This window comes from Atractosteus spatula (assembly GCF_055471065.1).
Source record: "Atractosteus spatula isolate fAtrSpa1 chromosome 10 unlocalized genomic scaffold, fAtrSpa1.hap1 SUPER_10_unloc_2, whole genome shotgun sequence".
Classification (NCBI taxonomy): domain Eukaryota; kingdom Metazoa; phylum Chordata; class Actinopteri; order Semionotiformes; family Lepisosteidae; genus Atractosteus; species Atractosteus spatula.
This window is the reverse complement of record NW_028296622.1, coordinates 1360654-1386070: the sequence shown is the minus strand read 5'-3', so window position 1 is coordinate 1386070 and position 25417 is coordinate 1360654. Positions and strand designations below refer to the sequence as shown.

At 47.7% G+C, this 25417-nt stretch overlaps 1 pseudogene across 1 annotated transcript; it reads right to left on the bottom strand.

Moving 5' to 3' along the window:
* Positions 1 to 13208: 13208 nt before the first annotated feature.
* On the bottom strand, positions 13209 to 22873 carry LOC148812599 (GTPase IMAP family member 8-like; annotated as a pseudogene). The gene is made up of 5 exons (XR_016086317.1): positions 22843 to 22873; positions 20060 to 20264; positions 19537 to 19649; positions 16180 to 17130; positions 13209 to 14195 (listed from the first exon to the last, which is right to left on the bottom strand). The product of XR_016086317.1 is annotated as a GTPase IMAP family member 8-like (transcript).
* Positions 22874 to 25417: the final 2544 nt, after the last annotated feature.

Here is a 25417-nt window from a genome sequence, read left to right as displayed (position 1 = left end):
CAGCATCGCAGCCGAAACACGGGGTCGAGCCCCGAAAATTTCACAAGGCACTCAAAGCCAATCAATCACTCTCTTTTCTTGAGATCGACAGTTAATGGAGGTTCCAGGAGAGAACATCAGAGCAGGAACAGGATACCCCCGTCCCCGCAGTGTGACTGTTCCCGCCAGAGCCCACAGACCACACTCATTCCCCAGCACCAGTCCTGAACTGGAAGACAAGAACCGGGGCAAACCAGTAAGTTACTGCTGATCACTACTTAATAAACTTCAAGGTTTAACGGACAACCTGCGGATCTCCTGTTTTCAGTTTTTATATTGTTGTTTTTGAGTCAAACATCCAGAACACCCATTCATAACGCATCTGTACACCCTGTTCTCATTTCTTTGGGTTAGTTTCTGCTCACTTCCCCTGGAGTGAAACACGCCTCCGAAATAAGTGTTTATAAAACTTTCATTTCTCTTTACCTGAAGTCAAATAAACCTGCAAGAACACGTCATCATACAGAGCTTCAGCACAGCGTATTTCCTGTCACTTATTTTTATACCATATTACTGTATTTGAGGTGTCATCTGAACCGAAGTAAACCTCGAAAACACGTTTTTACGACATTGTTTGTCGATTTTAGCAGCGGTGATGCAAACCTCCAATATAGACAGTTTGAAAACGTCATCACTGTTCAGCGGAAGTGCAGCAAACGTGCGAATCGGTTTTTCGTTCATTTATTGATCACACTGTTTCTATCAGCCCTGGATCTGACATGAGCCGGAGCCACTTCGACACACCGGTATCCTACAATTTCTTTAAAAAAACACTTAATATTTACTTCAGGAGGAGGAAATACAAATATCAGCTAAACAAGCCAGCTAGTCAAAGAAACAGCACATTTAAACCAACAAAACTACAATTTCACTCAAAATGTCAGACGCAACTGAAATTAAAGTGGCCTTCGAGATCAGTTCAACAAGCTCAATAATAAAGACACTTTCACACCAACAGACCCACAATTTCACCACAAACACATGGAGCTTGTGTCTGTGAAGGTGAAGTGTGAGACGATTCTGTCATCAGGAGGGAGGGCCACTGCAGTACAGCAGAGAGAGCCATCACTGTTACCCACATACTCTCACACCGGTCCCATGTAGAACTGCTGTATTAAACTGTCTGGTGAAGAGACGCGTCTGAGACTTCTCATGATCAGGACAGGTCACGGTAAACATGCAGAAAGTGATGGTGAATTCTTATTTCGCCTGTGTCTTATTTACTCGTTGTCAAACATACCAGTCTGTGTTATTGTGCGTTTTGAAAAGTGGTTGTCGATTTCTTTAAATGTTTCATACAAAAATGCTATTTGGAGAGTAACTAATTAGATATTCCCCTGGACTGAGGATGTGTACAGTCATCCATCAGGACTGGTACATTTAAAAATGACTGGAGAGAGCGCCACCTACAGGCGAAAGGCCACATCACAGCAGCAACGTGTGAACAATAAGACATTTACACCCAAAAACCAAAATATCTCCACAACCCCATAAGCACAACGATAAGACTTTTACACAATTTCACCACAAACCCTCCCTGAGCACAATGATAAAAAGACACTTTTACAGAACTGTAACACAAAGCCCCTGAGCTCAATGATAAAAAGACACGTTTACACAATTCTACCTCAAACACGATAAAGACACTTTTACACAATTTCACCACAAACCCCCCCGAAAACAATGACATAAAGACATTTTTACACAATTTCACCACAAACACCCTGAGCTCAATGATAAAAAGACACTTTTACAAGATTTCACCTCAAACAGCCCGAGCTCAATGATAAAAAGACACTTTTACACAATTTCACCACAAAGCCCCCGAACTTAATGATATACATTTTTACACAACTTTATCACAAACACCATGAGCTCAATGATAAAAAATATTTTACACAATTTTACCTCAAACACCCCAAGCACAATAATAAAGACACTTTTACACAATTTTTATTCAATGATAAAGACACTTTTACACAATTTCACCACAAATCCCACGAGCTCAATGATAGACAATTTTACAGAATTTCACCACAAACCCCCCGAGCTCAATGATAAAAAGACATTTTTACACAATTTCACCACAAACACCGCAAGCTCAAAGATAAAGACTTTCACACAATTTCACCACAAAGCCCCCGAGCTCAATGATAGACACTTTTACACAATTTCACCTCAAAACCCCGAGCTCAATGATAAAAAGACACTTTTACACAATTTCACCTCAAAACCCCCTGAGAACAATGATAAACAGACACTTTTACACAATTTCACCACAAACCCCCAAAGCTCAATGATAAGACACATTCACACAATTTATCCACAAACCCCCCGAGCTCAACGATAAAAAGAAATTTTTACACAATTTTACCACAAACACCGCGAGCTCCATGATAAAAATACACTTTTACACAATTTCACCTCAAACCCCCCAACCTCAATGATAAAAACACACTTGTACACAATGATAAAGATTTTTACACAACTTTACCACAAACCCCCCGAGCACAACGATAGACACTTTTACACAATTTCACCACAAAACACCCCGAGCTCAATGATAAAAAGACACTTTTACACAATTTTACCTAAAACACCGGGAGCTCAAAGATAAAAAGACACTTTTACACAATTTCACCACAAAACACCCCGAGCTCAATGATAAAAAGGACACTTTTACACAATTTTACCACAAACACCGCAAGCTCAAAGATAAAAAGGACACTTTTTTACAATTTCACCTCCACCCCCCCGAGCTCAATGATAGACACTTTTACACAATTTCACCACAAACCCCCCAACCTCAATGATAAAAACACACTTGTACACAATAATAAAAAGAGTTTTACACAACTTTACCACAAACCCCCCGAGCTCAATGATAAAACATTTCTTGCACAATTTTATCTTCAACACGCACATCACATTCTCTCCACTGCACATATCATTTCCATACCTCCTCCCTCCTCATCCAACTTCTCTGGTTCTCTTCTCTCCAGCTTCTCTCTTCCTGACTCAGCATCCCTCAACAAACTAGTTACACGCATGAAACCCACCACATCCATTTTAGATCCCATTCCCACCACTTTATTCCAGTCCTGTTTCTCTTCTCTCTGTCCCATTGTCCTCAATATTATACATGAATCCATGAGCACTGGTGTTGTACCAACGGTCCTCAAAACTGCTGCCATTACCCCCTTGCCAAAGAAGCCTAACATGGCTCTCGACAATCTTAATTTTCACCCCATCTCCAACTGACCCTTTCTTCCTAAAAGTCTAGAACGTGCTGTCACACTCCAGTTACATCACCACCGATCATCTAATAGCTTCTGATTCTGGTTCCCTCTCTATACTCATCCTTCTTGATCTCAGTGCTGCTTCTGACACTGTTCACCATGACATCTTACTTTCTCGTCCTGAGACTGTGTTTGGAGTTTCTGACACTGCTCTCAAATGGTTCAAATCTTACCTCACCGATCACTGTCACTTTGTCTCTCTCAATGGGTACAGGTCTGAAATTGGTCTTGTCAAGTGTGGTGTTCCTCAGGGCTCAATACTGGGCCCCTTGCTCTTCAGCATTTACATGTTCCTACTTGGTCAGCTTTTAAGATCACATGGCCTCAGCTTTCATTTTTACGCTGATGATACTCAACTATACATCCATACCAAACCCGACACTGATGTGGCTGTCTCTATTCTATCTAATTGCATCTCTGACGTAAAAAGTTGGATGACTCAAAGCGTCCTTCATCTTAACTGCGACAAGACTGAAGTCATGCTTATTGGCACCCCCCATCAACTTCGTACAGCCAGTCCTGTAACCCTGTCTGTAGATGGCTCTGTACTTGAGCTTCAATCAAAATTGAAAAACCTTTGAGTTATATTCGATTCTGGCTTAACATTCGACCCACATGTGCAGCATATCATCAAAACATGTTTTTTTCACCTTAGAAATATCGCTAGACTACCCCCTATGCTATCACTAACTGTGGCTGAAAAGCTGATCAACACATCTGTATTCTCTCAAATTGACTACTGTAATGCTCTACTCGCTGGGGTATCTAAATCTACTCTGAACAAACTGCAGTATGTCCAAACCTCAGCAGCCAGAATCCTGACCAGGTCTGGTGCAAGTGACCACATCACTCCTATCCTGGAGTCCCTGCACTGGCATCCAGTTAAATTCTGTGTGGACTTGAAAATCCTCACGCTCACCTATAATGCTCTGCATGGCTTGGCACCTCAGTACCTGTCTGAACTATTATCGCCCTACTCTCCACCTCACAACCTTCGATCTGCTAATTCTCCTCTCCTTACTGTCCCCCAAGTCCCTCTACACTCTTGGGGTGACAGGGCCTTCTCCTGTTCTGCACCCAAGCTCTGGAACTCTCTCCCCAAGGATATCAGAGAGTCACCTTCTCTAAACTCCTTCAGATCCAGACTCCAAACCCTCTTCTTCAGAAAAGCCTTTACTGAACTGGTTCAATTCTTCACCCCTCTGCTCTTCTTAGTACCACCATCCAAAGTCTCCTCTGTGTATTGTAATTGTGTTTCATCTTGTGTAGTCTTCTTATGTATTGTTATTGTCATCCTGTAAAGCACTTTGAGAAGCCACCTTTAAAGGCGCTATATAAAATCAAGTTTAACACCCCGAGCTCAATGATAAACAGACTTCTACACAATTTTACCTCAAACCCCCCGAGCTCAATGATTAAGACACTTTTACACAATTTCACCACAAACCCATCACACTTACAAAAAAAAAAGACACACTTACCTCGGTGTTGGTGGAGGGGAGTCCTCGTATCCTGTAAAGCGCGTTGAGTGGAGTGTCCAGAAAGGCGCTATATAAGTGTAAGCAATTAAAATTTTATTTTACATAATTTCACCTCAAACCCTTCACACTTACAAAAAAAATACACACTTACCTCGGTGTTGGTGGAGGGGAGTCCTCATATCCTGTAAAGCACGTTGAGTAGAGTGTCCATAAAGGCGCCATATACAGATTCAGCCACGCAAATCATTACGTCATACCGCGGTACGTGATTGGCCTCCGAAATGACCGACAGGGGCGCTCGTGGTGCGTTGGTCGGTCGTGGAAAGATTTCATCATTTGATCTCTTTACTGTGCACATTTTAATCCACTTAGTATTGAATATTTATATGGAATTTTACCACTAAAGGGAAATTTTAGTAGCTGAGCATAAAAGGAAGAGGAGCATAACGCATCTGAAGGTCATAAACGATATTAATTTAGGAACAAACATATTATGTCAACGTATTTTTAAGAAAAAATACACACCAGTCTTCCATTTCTCCCTGAACATTTTAAGCACCAAAGTCTTACATGTGGTTATTTCAGAAACGTTTTCACGTGCTCCTTGCCCCCTCTGACCATGATACCAGACGTTTATACAGTAGACAGCGCTCTGTGAGAGAAGTGACAGTTTCAAGCTTGTCTGTGAAGACGGAGTAAACAAGCACACTTTTAGAACTGGGTTCATAGGGAGTATAAGATGGAAGCGCGTATCTACAGGAATGAAGGCCGGTCTAACTATATTCACGCACTGTGCTGTTTCAGTGCTGGTCACTCCACTGCCTCGGTGGCGTGATCGCTGAACGGAGGTCGAGTGTTCAAACCCAGCTGGCGCCATCAGTTTCCTTTGAACAAATATTATTGGCATTATGTTGACGTTTTTTATATTTCTGAACATCACCACGTTCGTGCTGTGTGCGGTCCTGTAGGGCGCAGATTCACGTACAAAGGTTGTTATCGCATCTCTCGCATCGATATCGCATCGTATTTTCAGAGTAGAGTAAGGGCCAGTCCGCCTCCCCCACTCACATGTCCTCTTAGAAAAACAGATTCACAATGCGCAGCTGTGTCAGTCTTCTGTGTGTAAGAACAATCGGTCTGAACACCATGGCTGCTGGTTTTAACGAGCTGCCGAGTCAAGAATACTTGAATCCTCCTGCTGTCAGCAGTGTTGTGAGTATAGCTGAGCCTCACCTGGATGAAAACAGGACATAATGCATAATCAGCAATCAGGTGATGGAGACTGTGCTGCTCTGCTCTTCCTCTGGTGATCTACAGGCTGTATTTCTCTCGCTGTGACCCTGTGGGTCCAGTCAGTGTGTCATTACGCAGTGATGAGAAACCACAGGTTTAAACAGAGAGAAAGAGCTCACTGATTAAAACCACTGGACATTAATACAGTGACAGAGAAGCTCAGATCACACAGCAGGATCTCACACCAGGGGACTGATCTGGGATCTGGGACGGTCGAGTGTGTGGGGCTCTAGCTGTGCTGAACAGCTCTTGAGCACACTGGAGTCTCTCAGTGACAAGACCACGGGCGTCTTTCCTCCCCTACATCCTCAGAGTAGAACAGAATTGATGACCGTGCTAAATTGAATATTATTGATGACAAAGAGTTCATGCCAACAACTAACTTTCTTAACGCGAGAAATACCACTCAACACGGCTCCGTGTGAAAAACCCGTCGATCACCAGAGGGAGCAGGACAGCGCCGCCTCCAGTCACCCAGAGGAATAGATGTGAAATGAAAGGACACACAGGAAGGGCTTCAGAAACAGACGAGGCTTTATTCTCTCGCCCACGTCAGGAGCCATCAGAAGCTTCTTCCAGTAACGACTCGTTACAATTACACGGCCGGTGAACGTGGATTCTGTCTGGCACGGCCAGATTGTGAAAAATGACTATTTCATGAAACACGCATTTCATTTTAATCAAGATGGGGGCAAGGGGGTCTTCTCTGTGACCCTCCCTTAGAAAATTAACGTGAAAAAACTAAAAATCAGACAATCACAACAGACATATCAGAAAACATCTACAAACTGTGAGTGTCTGGAGACTGTATCCGAGTTGTAGTTTTTGGCCGGACCACAGCCCCACCTACACCAACACCCCCACTCCCCCATCCTCACACACACACCCCCACACACTCAGCCACAGCCCCACCCACACCAACACCCCCACTCCCCCATCCTCACACACACCCCCACACACTCCCCCACAGCCCCACCTGCACCAACACCCCCACTCCTCACACACACCCCCACTCCCCCATCCTCACACACACCCCCACACACTCAGCCACAGCCTCACCTGCACACACAACCCCACACACACTCCCCCACAGCCCCACCTACACCAACACCCGTGCCCGGCCCCCCCGCCGCATCAAACAGACACTTTTACCTCAAACACCCTCTATCAAATAATGATAAAAGAATTTTACACAATTTCACCTCAATGATAAAAAAAACACTTTACACAATTTTACAATGATAAAGACAATTTTACAATAAGACACTTTTACATAATTTGACCTCAAACCCATCGAGCTCAATAATAAAAAGACACGTTTACAATATTTTACAATGATAAACCGACATTTTACGCAGTTTCACCACAAACCCGTAAAGCTCAATGATAGACACTTTTACAATAAGACACTTTTACACAAATTTGCCTCAAACCCCCTAAGCTCAATGATAAAAAGACACTTTTACACAATTTTAACCTCAATGATAAACAGACACTCTTATATCACCACTTACCTCGGTGTTGGTGGAGGGGAGTCCTCAATCTGTAAAGCACGTTGAGTGGAGTGTCCAGAAAAGCACTATACGAGTGTAAGCAATTATTAATATTACACAATTTTACCTCAAACCCCACGAGCTCAATGATAAACAGACACTTTTACACAATTTTACTTCAATGATAAAGACACAATTTTACCTGAAACCCACCGAGCTCAAAGATAAAAAGACTTTTATACAAATTTTACCTCAAACACCCTGAGCACAATGACAAAAACACACATTTACACAATCTGACCTCAAACCCGTCGAGCTCAATGATAAACCGACACTTTTGACAATTTTACCTCAAACCCGTCGAGCTCAATGATAAACCGACACTTTTGACACAATTTTACCTCAAACCCGTCGAGCTCAATGATAAACCGACACTTTTGACACAATTTTACCTCAAACCCGTCGAGCTCAATGATAAACCGACACTTTTACACAATTTTACCTCAAACCCTTCGAGCTCAATGATAAACCGACACTTTTGACACAATTTCACCTCAAACCCGTCGAGCTCAATGATACAGACACACTTTTACACAATTTCACCACAGACATTTTCTCACTCCTATGACTGTTTTCTCATCAGCCTGAGGACTGAACGATTTCAATGAAGAAACGGAGGGACAAGTCGCCACTCACCGCCACAGCCCGGGAAACATCTTCCGTCTCCAACACGAACAGCAAACGTCCTCTCGGTGCGCAGAAACGTCCAGAAACGCGTTGACTTTGGACTCAGTCAAGTTTAACAGGTGTATAAACATGCTGAAGAGCCCCAGCCTGGCGAAAACTCTGTCAGACCGATTATACTGACGCAGTATTATATTATATTAGCGTTACAATACTGATATCATATGATACTGATTACCCTGACGCAAACGCACACTTTTCCACTCCTTTGACGCCGATATCTACGTTCGTGAAGAACAAACTGCTGCTCTAGACGACATTATATTTAAAAAACACGAATTGAGTGACAGAAACGTGTTCAAACCGCGGTTGACCTGTGGCTTCAGCTCGGCGACGCAGAGACACGGCGTCCATGAGGGCGGGAAAGAAGCAAGCTTGTATATTCTAATAAAGAGCTGACTAAAACCAATTATTAATGATAAAATAAGGTCAAACTCGGGAAACCGCGGCGGGGCAGGAGCCCTCACAGCAGGAAAGGCGGGAAGCGCGACCGTTAGGAATTCAAACTTCAAACGAGACGCGCACCTGCCCCGAGTTCTCGCAGGGACCGCCCCCCTGTCCCCTCTCAGCCAATGGGCTTCCACCTCGGTGGAGGGACGTCCCGCCTCAGCCCTCTCCTCCAATGGGCTTAAGGGACACTCGAGTGACGCTCTCGGGAGCCCTCCTCCCCGGGCAGGGCTGTTATAAGCCCTCTGAGTGACTGACCCAGGGTTCACAAGCTGCCCAGGAGGCTCTACTGTACACAGAGAGGAGTGGGAGGGGGGAACAAGCCGATACCCTGGCTCCTCTCAGGAAACTGCTGATGAAGCCGGGATCAATTAACGACCGACTAATTAACGAGCGAGTTGAACCCTGTGGGTGTCATTCCCAGTGTGGCCCAGCAGCAGAGTGAAGGGCTGCAGGTGACGGCGCCCCATATCCCCCCTCAGAAAAATGACACCTGACCCCCACCCACCCGTCTCTGGCCACCTACTGTGTGCGCTTTCAGAAACAGTGACCCAGTTCTGACCCGGTTTAAATCTGGCCGATACAGCTCATGGCTCCCTGATTCGATACCGACAGAGTGGACCGGGTCGAGACAGCAGGACCGTCAGGCTGCGCTGTTGATCTCCAACCATCAGGAAGTATAGCAGTCATTTCACACAGACACCAGTACCAGCAACCCCCAGCAGGAACACACAGACTCCACACACACAGACACCAGCACCAGCGACCCCCAGCAGGAACACGCAGACTCCACACACACAGACACCAGCGACCCCCAGCAGGAACATGCAGACTCCACACACACAGACACCAGCGACCCCCAGCAGGAACATGCAGACTCCACACACACAGACACCAGCACCAGCGACCCCCAGCAGGAACACGCAGACTCCACACACACAGACACCAGCGACCCCCAGCAGGAACATGCAGACTCCACACACACAGACACCAGCGACCCCCAGCAGGAACACGCAGACTCCACACACACAGACACCAGCACCAGCGACCCCCAGCAGGAACACACAGACTCCACACACACAGACACCAGCGCCAGAGACCCCCAGCAGGAACACACAGACACCAGCGACCCCCAGCAGGAACACGCAGACTCCACACACACAGACACCAGCGCCAGAGACCCCCAGCAGGAACACGCAGACTCCACACACACAGACACCAGCGCCAGAGACCCCCAGCAGGAACACACAGACACCAGCGACCCCCAGCAGGAACACGCAGACTCCACACACAGACACCAGCGCCAGCAACCCCCAGCAGGAACACGCAGACTCCACACACACAGACACCAGCGCCAGAGACCCCCAGCAGGAACACGCAGACTCCACACACACAGACACCAGCACCAGCGACCCCCAGCAGGAACACGCAGACTCCACACACACGGACACCAGCGACCCCCCAGGAGGACCACGCAGACTCCACACACAGACACCAGTGACCCCCAACAGGAACACGCAGACTCCACACACACAGACACCAGCACCAGCGACCCACAGCAGGAACATGCAGACTCCACACACACAGACACCAGTGCCAGCAATCCCCAGCAGGAACACACAGACTCCACACTCGCTCCTCTGACACAGTTTCACTCGTTTGTCCTCGCCGCTCGGCTCAAGGGACGAGTGAGGACAGATTCAGGGAAAGAGCAGCACCGACAGAAAGTCACTGGGGAAAAGAGAGACTCTTTCTCTGAGGAGCAGGGCGGTATTGGCTTCGACATGCTCGCTGGAGGTGCTGTGGTTCCAGTCTGCGATGTGATGAGAACAGAGATTCGTCCAGCAGTTTCAGGACTCAACCTAAAAAGTGACTTTTTAGCTGATGTGACAGAGGACCAGCCTAGAGGACCAGGTATTGAAGAGAAACAGGAACGTGTGTTTTTACCTCCTTCCAGCTGAAGTACAGCAGTAGAAACCTATTGTTCGCGTCTTTAGAATGATACAGAAACGCTGTTGGAAAACAAAGGTGATTATGAGAGAAGTAGTTGAATAAAAATCGGAATCAAGCCCTGCAGGACTAAAGGGATCCTGTCTGTTGTAACAGAGCTGACTGACAGGAGCTGGTATTTCATACCAGACTGAGAGGATTATACTGGGGAGAATAACAGACAGTCAGGAGATCAAATATTGTAGGGTTACACGTTACAGGACTCCCGTCTCCTGTGGAGACACACCTGTGGGGTCGTGTCAGGGCAGAAGTCCCACATTGTAAACCAGTGTAAACTGGGACTGGGACCAACCCGGATCAAGACCAGACCTTGGGAGAGACCTTCAGGACTCTCTCCCACTGGTGTCCCTTTCTCTCTCTCTGTCCTGTGTCCTAACAAACCCCACTAATCCCCCGTGTGGGAAAGAGGACCCGCTCGTCCCTCCTGTCCTGTCCCGGTGTCGCCGTCACTGGGACTGGAGCAGCCGGAGAGGAGACGCACTTCCAGAACTTTCCTTCCCGCTCGGCTCTTCCCCTCCTGAGGAAAGAGCATCTTCCCACACAAACAGCCCGTTTCTCTCGGAGACGCCCGCAGCACAGGGGGCCTTTTCCCAGGACACCAGGACACCCGGGAAGAGCCTCCCAGCCCACAGGAGGGGAGTCCCAGTCCTTCCCGGGATTTCCAGGACAGGAGCGGCTCCTCAGCTGGGAATAAAACCGCCCCGAGAGGAGCTCGAGCGCTCGGGCTCGGAGCGTCGCTTAGCAACCGGCGCCGCAGCGGCATCCGGAGGACGAGCCGGAAGCGGGTTTTGGCGCCAGTTCTGCTCTTTGATGATCGGCTCAGGAGAATAAAGTCGATATAAAAACATTAAAGTCCATTTCTCCCTCCTCTGTGGAAGCCGTGTCCGCCAGGGAGTGGAAAGAAAAAAAACGCGCCGCGGTTTCTCGCCGTTTCGACTTTAGATCTCGAAATTATGACTTTTCTGACTCGAAATTACGAGATATAAAGTCCCAATGACCAGAAATAAAGTCGTAATTCTGAGATTGTAAGTCGCCGTTGCGAGATATAAAGTCCCAATGACCAGAAATAAAGTTGTGATTCTGAGATTGTAAGTCGCCGTTGCGAGATATAAAGTCCCAATGACCAGAAATAAAGTCGCGATTCTGAGATTGTAAGTCGCAGTTGCGAGATATAAAGTCCCAATGACCAGAAATAAAGTCGTGATTCTGAGATTGTAAGTCGCCGTTGCGAGATATAAAGTCCCAGTTGCCGGACGAGCCGGTTCTGCTCTTTGATTATCGGCTCAGGAGAATAAAGTACACATATACACATACACATACTGTAACGCCCGGTTGTGAGGAGGAAGCGCCCCTATAAATGTACTGTATAGCTTGTTGTTAAGTCGTTAAGTAATTACCACCCTAAAGATGTGTGCGTGTTCCGTCATGTGTGTGTATATTCTGAGGTTGATAAAGAATAAAGCCTGGTTCGTTTATCGCGTCTCCACTGGTCCTTTGTCCTGAGAAGAACCTGTAAATGCTACAATATATTCTGTTACGCACACATATACAATGTCAGAATTATATCCAAAAGTATTCATGACATTTATATATATACACAAAGAATAGCAAAATACAAACATGATCAAAATAGAACATTATTTAAAATGAGTTTTCTTCACATGGGACACTAAGGGCTGGTTTTCAGTGAGTCGGATCTCTTACGAGGAAGAGATCAGTGTTTCAGTGGAAAGTCCTCACTCTGTGTCCAGGAAGTATCCGGTCTTCCTCTCCCGCTGGGAAAGACTGTGTGGATCAGTGACTGACCTGCGGCAGTGTCTCTGTGTCTCTCTGTCACTCGGATAACACTGCCTGAGCTCCTCCTCTCCCTCCCCTGCTCCTGTCTCAGTGTCTTCAGCTCTCTCTCAGCTCCTCGATCTCCTGTCTGTGGGCTGTGTGTGTCTGCTCATTGTGTCTGCGGGCTGTGTGTGTCTGCGGGCTGTGTGTGCACTTGTGTGTCTGCGCAGGCTGTGTGCGCTCTTGTGTGACTGCGGGCTGTGTGTGCTCTTGTGTGTCTGCGGGTTGCGTGTGCTCTTGTGTGTCAGCGGGCTGTGTGTGCTCTTGTGTGTCTGCGGGCTGTGTGCGCTCTTGTGTGTCTGCGGGCTATGTGTGCTCTTGTGTGTGAGTCTGTGCTGCTCTGGTTTCTCCTCCCAGTAAAGCTCCTATCTGAGCTCCTACTGCAGCTCCTATCACTGTTCCTGCTGCTGCTCCTGTTGGGCCCCTCAGGGCCCCTGCTAGGGCCCCTATTGCTGCCCCCAGTCCTGCTCCCAGTATCACTGCTCCTGTGCTGAAGTGCGGCTTCACCAGGTCCAGGTGTCTCTCTGCCTCCTCTCTGGCCTTTTCTTCATAGTGCTGCCTGAGCTCCTCCATCTCCCTCCTGTGTGTCTCCTGTCTCTCTCTCCTCTCCCTCTCCTGCTCCTCTCTCAGTTCCTCTATCTCTCTCTGCAGCCTCTCTCTCTCCCCTCTCGCTCTCCTCAGCTCCTCCTCCAGCTCTCTCCTCCCCCCCTCATTCCTCTCCTCCCTCAGCCTCTCCTCCAGCTCTGCTATCTGCTCCTCCAGCGCTCTGATCTTCTCCTCTCGTGTCTGGATCTCCTCCTCCATCCTGCGGAGGTGATTCTGCAGCTCCTTCTGGTGCTTCTCCCTCAGTCTCTCCTCCTCCCTCTGTTTCCTCTCCTCTCTCTCCCTCAGGATCTGCAGTTGCCTCTGTCTGATCTGGGACTCGGCCTCCTGGTACGTCTCAGTGCTGTAGTAGCTGCCCTTGTTTCCTGCTACCAGCTCCTCTATCTTCTCCAGCAGCTCTGTGACCTGAGTGCCGCCCCTGTCCTTGTTGTTGAGGGCGTGATACCTGTTCCCACACTTCTCCAGCAGCCACTGGAGCTCCCTGCTGCCTGTGTGCACAGACTCCTCCAGCGTCCTGCTGGCCAGCTCATCAGCGTGGGTGAGCAGGACCATGGTGTGTCCCAGGGCCCTCTCCCCGAATATCTCCAAGACTGTCTCCAGTGTCCTCCTCTCCTCCCCTGAGGATCGGCCCAGCGGGGTCACCAGGAGGAAGGCGTGGGGTCCCGGGGCAGACAGGTTAACACAGAGCCCCACATCCCGTCTGCTGTCCCCCTCAGACAGTCCACCGTGGAGCCAGTCTGGAGTGTCCACCACAGTCACCCGTCTCCCGGACACTTGTCCTGTCCTCTTCCAGCTCTCCTGAGTGACCGCGGAGCTGCTGGCTTCAGAGGGAAACTCCTCTGAGCCCAGGATGGTGTTTCCTGCTGCGCTCTTCCCAGCACCAGTCCTGCCCAGCAGCACCAGTCTCAGCTCAGAGGGGTGGGGCTGGAGCCTGGGTTCGACTTCACTCACTGCAACAGGAGGAGAGACAGGAGCATCAGGGAGGTGACATGAGAGGAGACCAACCTTTCCACTGATAAGAAGGGTTCAGTTTGCTTAAGAGACAAAACTTAAAAGTCATTATGAAAGAAACTTACAGAATAAACATCTGGGAATTAGTCTTGGGCATCATGATAACAACATAGTTTTACCTGATGTTCATGATTTTCACTACTGTCAGATATTGTTTCCCAAAGTGACTCCAGTTTCATCTGAAGAATCTGTGTTCATTTACTGCCCTCAAGCAACAACAGTCATGCTGTAGTGCTGCACTGTTACAGGGGCAGAGTGTAGAAGGATGTTAATTGAAGAAGGAGAGATAATCTCTTCACTCCAGTGAAGAACAGCACTCTAGGAGAGTGTGCAGTCCAGTGCAATCATCCTGCTGGTTTTTCACTCTGAAACTGACCACACCCAGAGTCCAGAGTCAGAGTCCACTGTGTCTTTATCAGAGGATGACAAGAGAGAAACAGGCTTAATGCTTCTCAGCACCTGTCAGTGGAATAAACTCCACCTCATGTTCCTGGTACCACATCCCCACTGCTGGGCTGAGCTGCAGTGATTCAGTGTCTGTCGGTCAGGAACTGTCCCTTCAACCCTGAGACCTGCAGTCTTGACCACTTTGTTAACAAAGCAGAATTCAGACTCCAGGCTGTTCAGTATCCATCTCACCCTGTTTGACACAGATTCTACAACAGGCTGCTGCTGTTGCAGCAGACAGACAGCAGCCTCTCTCTGAACACCAGCAGAACTAAGGAGCTGATGGTGGACCACAGGAACAGACCCTGCACCCGTTCACATCAGTGGGTCCGCAGTGGTCCAGATTGTCAAATTCCTAGGTGTCAACATCACAGGCGACCTGACCTGGACCCACCACACCAACCCCGTAGACAAGACAGCGCCTGTTCTTTCTCCCCAGACTGAAGAAGTTCAGCCTGCCTTCACACATCCTGACCAGCTTCTACAGCTGCACCACTGAGAACATCCTAACCGGCTGCACCACTGCCTGGTGTGGTAACTGCTCCGCCCACGAGCTCAGGGTCCTCCAGAGGGTGGTGACACTGGCTCAGAACACTACCGGCTGCGCTACTGAACACACAGGATATCTACTGTGTTAATGCCTCAAGAAGGCCAGGTCCATCCTCAGGGACCCCAGTCACCCTAAACACAACTTGCTCTCTCTACTACCATCTGGAAAACGGTACTGAAGTATCAGACCAAGACCACCAGGTGTCAGAACAGCTTCTTGCCCCAGGCAGTAAGACTGCTGAACAGCCAACCACAGCAGACACCTGCAGTTACCTCCTTGAACTGACAGGGGGCACTGGCACTCTCAGGACACCTACGAAGAGCACTAAATACCTCCTACCCTGTACCCTACTACTGTCAGGACACCTAAATACCTCCTACCCTGTACCCTACTACTGTCAGGACACCTTAATACCTCCAACCCTGTACTCTACTACTGTCAGGACACCTCAATACCTCCTACCCTGTGTTAGTTCTACACAATCTGTGAATTGCAGTTGTGTAATCTGCTGTATCCCCATGTTAACCCCTATAAATTCCTGTCCTCCAACTCTTCTATCCCTCCTAACGAGCCTTTAACGAGCTTGCAGATTTCAATGCTGACAACACCGCTGTGTGCTGTACTGTTCGTGCATCGATCAATAAACCTTGATTGATTGAGTGTTGGTCCGACAGTCTTGAGGAACAGATTACAGAGACTGAGCTGCTGTGTGATGGATTAAATCTAATCTCCCTGAGAGAAAACAGTTCAATTACAGCACAGAGGATTTAAACAGACACAGATCTGTGTGCCACTGTGTTAGTAACGCAGTACAGAGCGGAGCACAGTATGATTTTAATTCCTAACAGGACACAAGATGGTTGAATCTCTCAGTCTGATGAGCAGTAAGATCAGTGACTCAGTAATACAGCATCAATCACACTCACTGTCGGGAGGGTTGAGGTCTATACTGTTCCTCCTCTTGACAGGCAGTCTGGGCTCCTCTGTCTCTTTCTCCAGCTCCTCTTCCTTCAGTGTCTTTCTCATCTTCTCCTTCAGCTCCTCTTCTCTCCTGCTCCACTCCTCCTCCAACCTCTGTCTGAGCTCCTCTTCTCTCTCTCTCTCCCTTCTTTCATACTTCTGTCTCAGCTCCTCTGTCTCTCTCTGTCTCTCCTCCTCCCTTTGTCTTAGCTCCTCTGTCTCTCTCTGTCTCTCCTCCAACCTCTGTCTCAGCTTCTCTATCTCTCTATTGTATGTCTCCAGTTCAGTGTATACTTGGTCAATGTCAGTAGTGAAGTACAGCCCATAGTTTCCTGCCACCATGTCCTCTATCTTCTCCAGCAGCTCTGTGACCTGAGTGCGGTCGCCCCTGTTCTTGTTGTTGAGAACATGATACCTGTTCCCACACTTCTCCACCAGACACTGGAGCTTTTTCCCTCCTCTCTCAATGAGCTGCTCAATGGTTATGGGTCTCAGTCTGTCCCCCCAGGTGAACAGCACTATTGTGTGTCTCCAGACTCTCTCACTGAGAAGCTCCAGATGTTCCTCTGCTGATCTCCAGTCTGTGTCTGAGTCTATATTAATCACCAGGAGGAGAGCGTGGGGTCCTGGGGGACACAGAGACACACTGCGCACAACCTCCTCTCTGACACTCTGTGGATCAGCCCTTATTATAAAAGAGGAACCCCAGTCTGGAGTGTCGACCACAGTGATCTGCCTCCCAGCTACTTCACCCTGTCTCTTCACACACTCCTTAGTTACTCCCTTAGTGACAAACTCCTCACTGCCCAGGATGGTGTTTCCTGCTGAGCTCTTCCCAGACCATCTCTCCCCCAGCAGCACGATCCTGATCTCTGAGAGACGCTGTGGTGCCTCATGGGAATCAGCCTGTCTCCTCCCTGTCAGAGAGAAAGATCACAGATTATTTACATGATAAAGTTCTCATCACAGATATCTTCACTCTTCATCCCATTTAAAATTCACGATAAACACTTTCCTATATCTTTTATATTGTCCCTGCCCTGTGAGAGAGGAAAAATCACAGATTATTGAGATTATATTTCTGTGTATTCTCTGTGGTATACAAAAATGTTCTGTTAATGTTAATGTTAATCAGACACTATTCTTACAACATTCTTATTCTGTATTCTTACAATTTATATATAAATATTTTTTTATTTTTAACTGTTCTCTCAATAGTACATGTTTATTTTTCATCAGGATTTTTTTTCTTAGAATAATTTAACCTCACTGAAAGGTTAGATTTCTCTCATCTGATAAACAACACAGACATTTTTTTCAATGCCTTCCTTGCTCATCTTTACCAAGGGCGCCAATACTTCTGGAGGGCCCTTTAGAGTCCTACTAACACTCTGAGTGTCCAGTGGCAGTTCAGACACATATGGGACTCCTGTGTTCAGTATGAACCTTTATTCCACCTTGGGGTGATATTCGATTCTGGCTTAACATTCGACCCACATGTGCAGCATATCATCAAAACATCTTTTTTTCACCTCAGAAATATCGCTAGACTACGCCCTATGCTATCACTAACTGTGGCTGAAAAGCTGATCAACACATTTGTATCCTCTCAAATTCACTACTGTAATGCTCTACTCCCTGGAGTATCTAAATCTACTCTGAACAAACTGCAGTCTGTCCAAACCTCAGCAGCCAGAATCCTGACCAGGTCTAGTGCAAGTGATCACATCACTCCTTTCCTGGAGTCCCTGCACTGGCTTCCGGTCAAATTCCATGAGGACTTTAAAATCCTCATGCTCACCTATAAGGCTCTGCATGGCTTGGCACTTCAGTTCCTGTCTGAACTATTATCGCCCTACTCTCCACCTTGCAACCTTCGCTCTGCTAATTCTGCTCTCCTTACTGTCCCCCAAGCCCCTCTACACTCTTGGGGTGACAGGGCCTTCTCCTGCTCTGCCCCCAAGCTCTGGAACTCTCTCCCCAAGAATATCAGAGAGTCACCTTCTCTAAACTCCTTCAGATCCAGACTCCAAACCCTCTTCTTCAGAAAAGCCTTTACTGAACTGGTTTCATTCTTCACCCCTCTGCTCTTCTTAGTACCACCTTCCAAAGTCTCCTCTGTGTATTGTAATTGTTTTATCTTGTGTATTCTTCTTATTTATTGTTATTGTCATCCTGTAAAGCACTTTGAGAAGCCACCTTTAACGGCGCTATATAAAATAAAGTTTATTATTATTATTATTATTCCACCTTATTTTAAAAATACATGTAAAAACTGTAAAATCATTCAGTCTGTCCTGATTCTTCAGTAATGAGTCTAAAATGTCACATTTCATAAAGAAATGTTTGGGACTCAGCCACCTGGCTGGGAAATCTGTGTGCTGTATAGTGTCAAACCGCTTAGAAACTATCTACTGTGATCCACACTGAAGAGAACTAGCATGATGTTAGTTTAAAAACAGTGAAACTGACAGGCTGGAGGAACTGAGTCTCTTCAGTCCAAAGGGAGTGTCCCACACTGACAGGGTGAAGATAGTGAACCATATATATACAAAATATTCAACATCCTCAGTGACAGTCAGTCATCATTAAAGACCAGTTAGATATTGACACCTCAGAGTTCCTCAGAATTAACACTGAAGCTCAAAGCAACACTAAGACTTAAAATCAGGAGTGGGAGGCTCTACTGCACACAGAGAGGGGTGGGAGAGGGGAACAAGCTGATACCCTGGCTTCTCTCCAGACACAGCTGGGTGAGCTCCTCCAGTCAGGACAGGAGGCTCTACTGTACACAGAGAGGGGTTGAGGGAGGGAACAAGCTGCCCCGTCAAGACAGGAGAAACAGCTGCACGAGAACCTGGAATCACTACTAATTATGGGCCAAATAAATTCCTCTGTTGTTCATCTGTACTGATTCCTCTCTGGTATTATCAGCTGTACAATAAACATGGCCTCTGAGCAACAAACAGGAAACGATCATATCTGAGCATCATGAATATTAATATTCTGAATCCAATACCATCAGCAAACAGTCAGGTTTTACATCAATCATTTTACCTTAAATAAACACCTTATTATAATATTTAGTGAATTCCAAACAGCTTGAGTTGACAGTACCCATCTCTGATCCCCAACAAGGGAAAGTGAAAGTAAAACAGTTCCTGTCTCTCTCCTAGTTCAGACCCCGTGTGTCTGACAGACAGAACACACTCTCAGCAGAGAGGAAGACACTTCTCCAGCTGCTGCTGTGCTCTGTGACAGAGAAGAGACCCTCACTGACTCCCTTACTGACACTCTGACAGGTAGAACAAGAGAAAACTCACCAGGGCTGAGCGCTGAGCTCCTACACGCTGCCATCTCTCTCTCTCTCCTTCTCTTCCTGCTGATGTGAGGTGGCGGGTTTCCTGTCCTCGCTGTGACGCTACTCTGGCGCCACCTAGTGAATTCATAAAGTTAATCACCAACTAAACAGGTTCATCAGTAAGAGCGAAATAAAACACCAGAATACCCAGATCAACTCTTACCAGCATCCTTGGACACTGAGGTCTACACCCCTACTCTCACACACAGTGTCCTGGATGTGTACTGACCAGCAGTCGGGACACTGGGGTCCACACCCCTACTCTCACACACAGTGTCCTGATCTGTACTGACCAGCAGTCGGGACACTGGGGTCCACACCCCTACTCTCACACACAGTGTCCTGATCTGTACTGACCAGCAGTCGGGACACTGGGGTCCACACCCCTACTCTCACACACAGTGTCCTGATCTGTACTGACCAGCAGTCGGGACACTGGGGTCCACACCCCTACTCTCACACACAGTGTCCTGATCTGTACTGACCAGCAGTCGGGACACTGGGGTCACACCCCTCTTCCACCCCTCTTCCAGCTCTCCTGAGTGACCGCGGAGCTGCTGGCTTCAGAGGGAAACTCCTCTGAGCCCAGGATGGTGTTTCCTGCTGCGCTCTTCCCAGCACCAGTCCTGCCCAGCAGCACCAGTCTCAGCTCAGAGGGGCGGGGCTGGAGTCTGGGTTCGACGTCACTCACTGCAACAGGAGAAGAGACAGGAGCATCAGGGAGGTGACATGAGAGGAGACCAACCTCTCCACAGATAAGAAGGGTTCAGTTTGCTCAAGAGACAAAACTTAAAAGTCAGAATGAAGGAAACTTACAGAATAAACATCTGGGAATTAGTCCTGGCCATCATGATTACTACATAGTTTTACCTGATGTTCATGATTTTCACTTGTGTCAGATATTGTTTTCCAAAGTGACTCAAGTTTCATCTGAAAAGTCTGTGTGTATATACTGGCCTCAAGCAACAACAGTCATGCTGCAGTACTGTACTGTTACAGGGGCAGAGTGTAGAAGGACGTTAATTGAAGAAGGAGAGATAATCTCTTCACCCCAGTGAAGAACAGCACTCTAGGAGAGTGTGCAGTCCAGTGCAATCATCCTGCTGGTATTTCACTCTGAAACTGACCACACCCAGAGTCCAGAGTCAGAGTCCACTGTGTCTTTATCAGAGGATGACAAGAGAGAAACAGGCTTAATACTTCTCAACACCTGTCAGTGGAATAAACTCCACCTCATGTTCCTGGTACCACATCCCCACTGCTGGGCTGAGCTGCAGTGATTCAGTGTCTGTCGGTCAGGAACTGTCCCTTCAACCCTGAGACCTGCAGTCTTGACCACTTTGTTAACAAAGCAGAATTCAGACTCCAGGCTGTTCAGTAATTCTCCATCTCACCCTGTTTGACACAGATTCTACAACAGGCTGCTGCTGTTCAGTCAGACTCACTGATCTGCAGACAAGCTGTGACGAGTCCTTCAGACTGATGTACAGAAACAGCTCTTGTCTGGGGTTCTAATGATCTGCTGATGGGCTCTTTCACCCACTCCTGTCCTGCAGGACTTCAGAGCTGCCTTTGACACTAACAGATCAACTGAGGAGCCCATCCCTGAGAGACGCTGTGGTGCCTCATGGGCATCAGCCTGTCCCTCCCCTGTCAGAGAGAAAGATCACAGATTATTTACATGATAAAGTTCTCATCACAGATATCTTCACTCTTCATCCCATTTCAAATTTACGATAAAAACTTTTCTATATCTTTTCTATTGTCCCTGCCCTGTGAGAGAGGAAAATCACAGATTGAGGTTAATTTTCTGTGTATTCTCTGTGGTATACAAAAATGTTCTGTTAATGTTAGGTAATCAGACTGTATTCTTACAACATTCTTATTCTGTATTCTTACAATTTATATAAAATATATATATTTTATTTTTAACTGTTCTCTCAATAGTACATGTTTATTTTTCATCAGGATTTTTTTTCTTAGAATAATTTAACCTCACTGAAAGGTCAGATATCTCTCATCTGATAAACAACACAGACATTTTTCCAATGTCTTCCTTGCTCATCTTTACCAAGGGCGCCAATACTTCTGGAGGGCCCTGTAGAGTCCCACTAACACTCTGAGTGTCCAGTGGCAGTTCAGACACATATGGGACTCCTGTGTTCAGTATGAACCTTTATACCACCTTATTTTAAAAACACATGTAAAAAACTGTAAAATCATTCAGTCCATCCTGATTCTTCAGTAGTGAGTCTAAAATGTCACATTTCATAAAGACATGTTTGGGACTCAGCCACCTGGCTGGGAAATCTGTGTGTTGTATAGTTTCAAACCGCTTAGAAACTATCTACTGTGATCCACACTGAAGAGAACTAGCATGATGTTAGTTTAAAAACAGTGAAACTGACAAGCTGGAGGAACTGAGTCTCTTTAGTCTGAAAGGAGTGTCCCACACTGACAGGGTGAAGATAGGGAACCATATATATATATACAAAATATTCAACATCCTCAGTGACAGTCAGTCATCATTAAAGACCAGTTAGATATTGACACCTCAGAGCTCCTCAGAATTAACACTGAAACTCAAAGCAACACTAAGACTTAAAATCAGGAGTGGGAGGCTCTACTGTACACAGAGGGTTTGGGAGAGGGGAACAAGCTGATACCCTGGCTTCTCTCCAGACACAGCTGGGTGAGCTCCTCCAGTCAGGACAGGAAGCTCTACTATACACAGAGAGGGGCGGGAGGGGGGAACAAGCTGCCCAGTCAGGACAGGAGAAACAGCTGCATGAGACCCTGGAATCACTACTAATTATGGGCCAAATAAATTCCTCTGTTGTTCATCTGTACTGATTCCTCTCTGGTATTATCAGCTGTACAATAAACGGCCTCTGAGCAACAAACAGGAAACGATCATATCTGAGCGTGTCTGAGCATCATGAATACTAACAGTGTGAATCCAATACCATCAGCACACAGTCAGGTTTTACATCAATCATTTTACCTTAAATAAACACCTTATTAAAATATTTAGTACATTCCAAACAGCTTGAGTTGACACTACCGATCTCTGATCCCCAACAAGAGAAAGTGAAAGTAAAACAGTTCCTGTCTCTCCTAGTTCAGAGCCTGTGTGTCTGACAGACAGAACACACTCTCAGCAGACAGGAAGACACTTCTCCAGCTGCTGCTGTGCTCTGTGACAGAGAAGAGACCCTCAGTGACTCCCTTACCGACACTCTGACAGGTAGAACAAGAGAAAACTCACCAGGGCTGAGCGCTGCCATCTCTCTCTCTCCTTCTCTTCCTGCTGATGTGAGGTGGCGGGTTTCCTGTCCTCGCTGTGACGCTGCTCTGGCGCCACCTAGTGGATTCATAAAGTTAATCACCAACTGAACAGGTTCATCAGTAAGAGCAAAATAAAACACCAGAATACCCAGATCAACTCTTACCAGCATCCTTGGACACTGGGGTCCACACCCCTACTCTCACACACAGTGGCCTGATCTGTACTGACCAGCAGTCGGGACACTGGGGTCCACACCCGTCTGGATCTATGAAGTCAATGAGGCGCTGCAGTACTGTGCTGTCCCTGCAAGGGGGAGGACAAGGCACCAGAAGTCAGAGGCCGGAGCTGAACTGCTTCAGGAGAGAGACAGATGGGGGAAACAGCAGACCAGAGAGAGCAGGAGAGCAGACAGAAGTCAGACAGTAGATAATGGACCTGAGCAGCTCATCGGCTTGTTCGCCCCACCCCCAGCTCTGTCTGGAGAGAAGCCGGGGTATCAGCTTGTTCCCCCCTCCCACCCCTCTCTGTGTACAGTAGAGCCTCCTGTCCTGACTGGAAGAGCTCACCCAGCCATGTCTGGAGAGAAGCCACTAATAGGGAACGTGAGCTGGGTTAGACTGTCCTGAGACAGGTTAGTTTTACCCTACTGATGATGTGTTGTTACAATAGTAATCCTGCTCTGTACGAGAGGAACCGCAGGTTCAGACATCTGGTGCGTGTGCTTGGCTGAGGAGCCAATGGTGCGAAGCTACCATCTGTGGGATTATGACTAAACGCCTCTAAGTCAGAATCCCGCCTAAACACCTAAAAGGGTATCAGCTTTAACCACACGCCTGGGCAGCTTGTTCCCCACCCCTACCCCTCTCTGTGTACAGACCCCCTCTTAACCACAGATGCCTGAGCGCTGATTGACCCCAACCTCCCCTCCCCTCCCCCCTTGACTGAGCTGCCCCCCCAGAGCCCGTGACGGTCTGGGGATGAGTACAGTTTCAGGACAATCTCCTCTCTTCCACCAGCTCCTCCAACGCAGACTCTCAGTCGGCTCTTCTGCAGCGTCAATCCCTCCCCAGAACAAACACAAACCACACCACTGCTTCTCCACTTTTATTCATCTGTTCACAGAACACACAGCGACCGGGGGCTCCCTCCCTCACGAGGAACCCCAGGCCACGGCCAGGCGGAGAAAGGAGAGCGATCCGGTGGGGTCTGGGGATTTCAGAAATACTCCCTCCTGTCCTGCTTTTAAGGTCGAATTTCCTTTTTCATTGAAATAAATTCTATTTTTAAGGCGTTTTGTTGGGGGGTTCTCTCTGCTGTTGAAATAAAGACTTAGGAAACACAAACAAACCTCAGTCGGTTCTGCACCTGGGGGAGAGAGAGAGAGGTCAGGGTCAGGGAGTCACGCTCGCTGGGGTTTGGGCTGGATGATATTAATAATAATAATACACTTCTAAAGCTCTTTCCTGGACACTCCACTCAGAGCTCTTGACAGGTCATGGGGATCCCACTACCGCCACCAGTGTGCAGCTCTTTACAGGTCATGGGGATCCCACTACCGCCACCAGTGTGCAGCTCTTGACAGGTCATGAGGATCCCACTACCGCCACCAGTGTGCAGCCCCAACTGGGTGATGCTCCAGTCCTCTCCCCACACACCAGCTCTCAGTGGGGAGGAGAGCAGAGTGATGAAGCCAGTTCAGAGAGGGGGTTATCAGGAGGCCATGATGGGTAAAGACCAGGGGGGGTAATTTGGCCAGGACACTGGGGTAACATCCCTACTGTTCTCGAGAGACACCCTGGGATTGTTAATGACCACAAAGAGTCAGGACCTCGGTTTGACGTCTCATCCGCAGGACGGCGCCTGTTTACAGTCCAGTGTCCCCGTCACTATACTGGGGCATCAGGACCCACACAGACCGCAGGGTGAGAGTGCCCCCTGCTGGCCCCACTCACACCTCTCCCAGCAGCAGCCTCAGTGTTTTCCCAGCAGTCTCCCCTCCAGGTACGGGCCAGGCTCACACCTGCTGGGCTCTGGTGGGGCAGCCAGCTGGGAGCTGCAGGGCGCTATACACCGAGTTGATTCAGGTACTGCTGTTGCAAAAACAACAATGGTGGTCCCTCTCCACACGCGAACGCATTGATTTGATCTTTTTATTTTCCTCGCCCCGGTCTCGTCATTCCGACCAAGCGTTCGTGAAACTCAGTCGGTTTCAGGAGCGTGGGTGTTGTTGTTTTTGTGGGGCTGGGAGAAGGGAGTGAAACACGCATCGTTCCCTTCCCACCCCACGATCATTTCACTCGCTGTCATCGATCGATCGATTATACAACGACAAATCATGGAGAACCGTTCCAGTTGCACAGGGTGAAGGAAGAGTAGCACCACCTCCGCTCTCACTGAAATACTCTCCATCAATAAGACGCACGAGTCTCTCCATCAATAAGATAGATAAATAAATAAGTCACACAGGAAATCAATAAATAAACAAACAGAGCGATAAGGCGCCACGGGCGTCTCCGCCCACGAGTCCCGGACCCCCATCTCCGGGCGGCAGCGG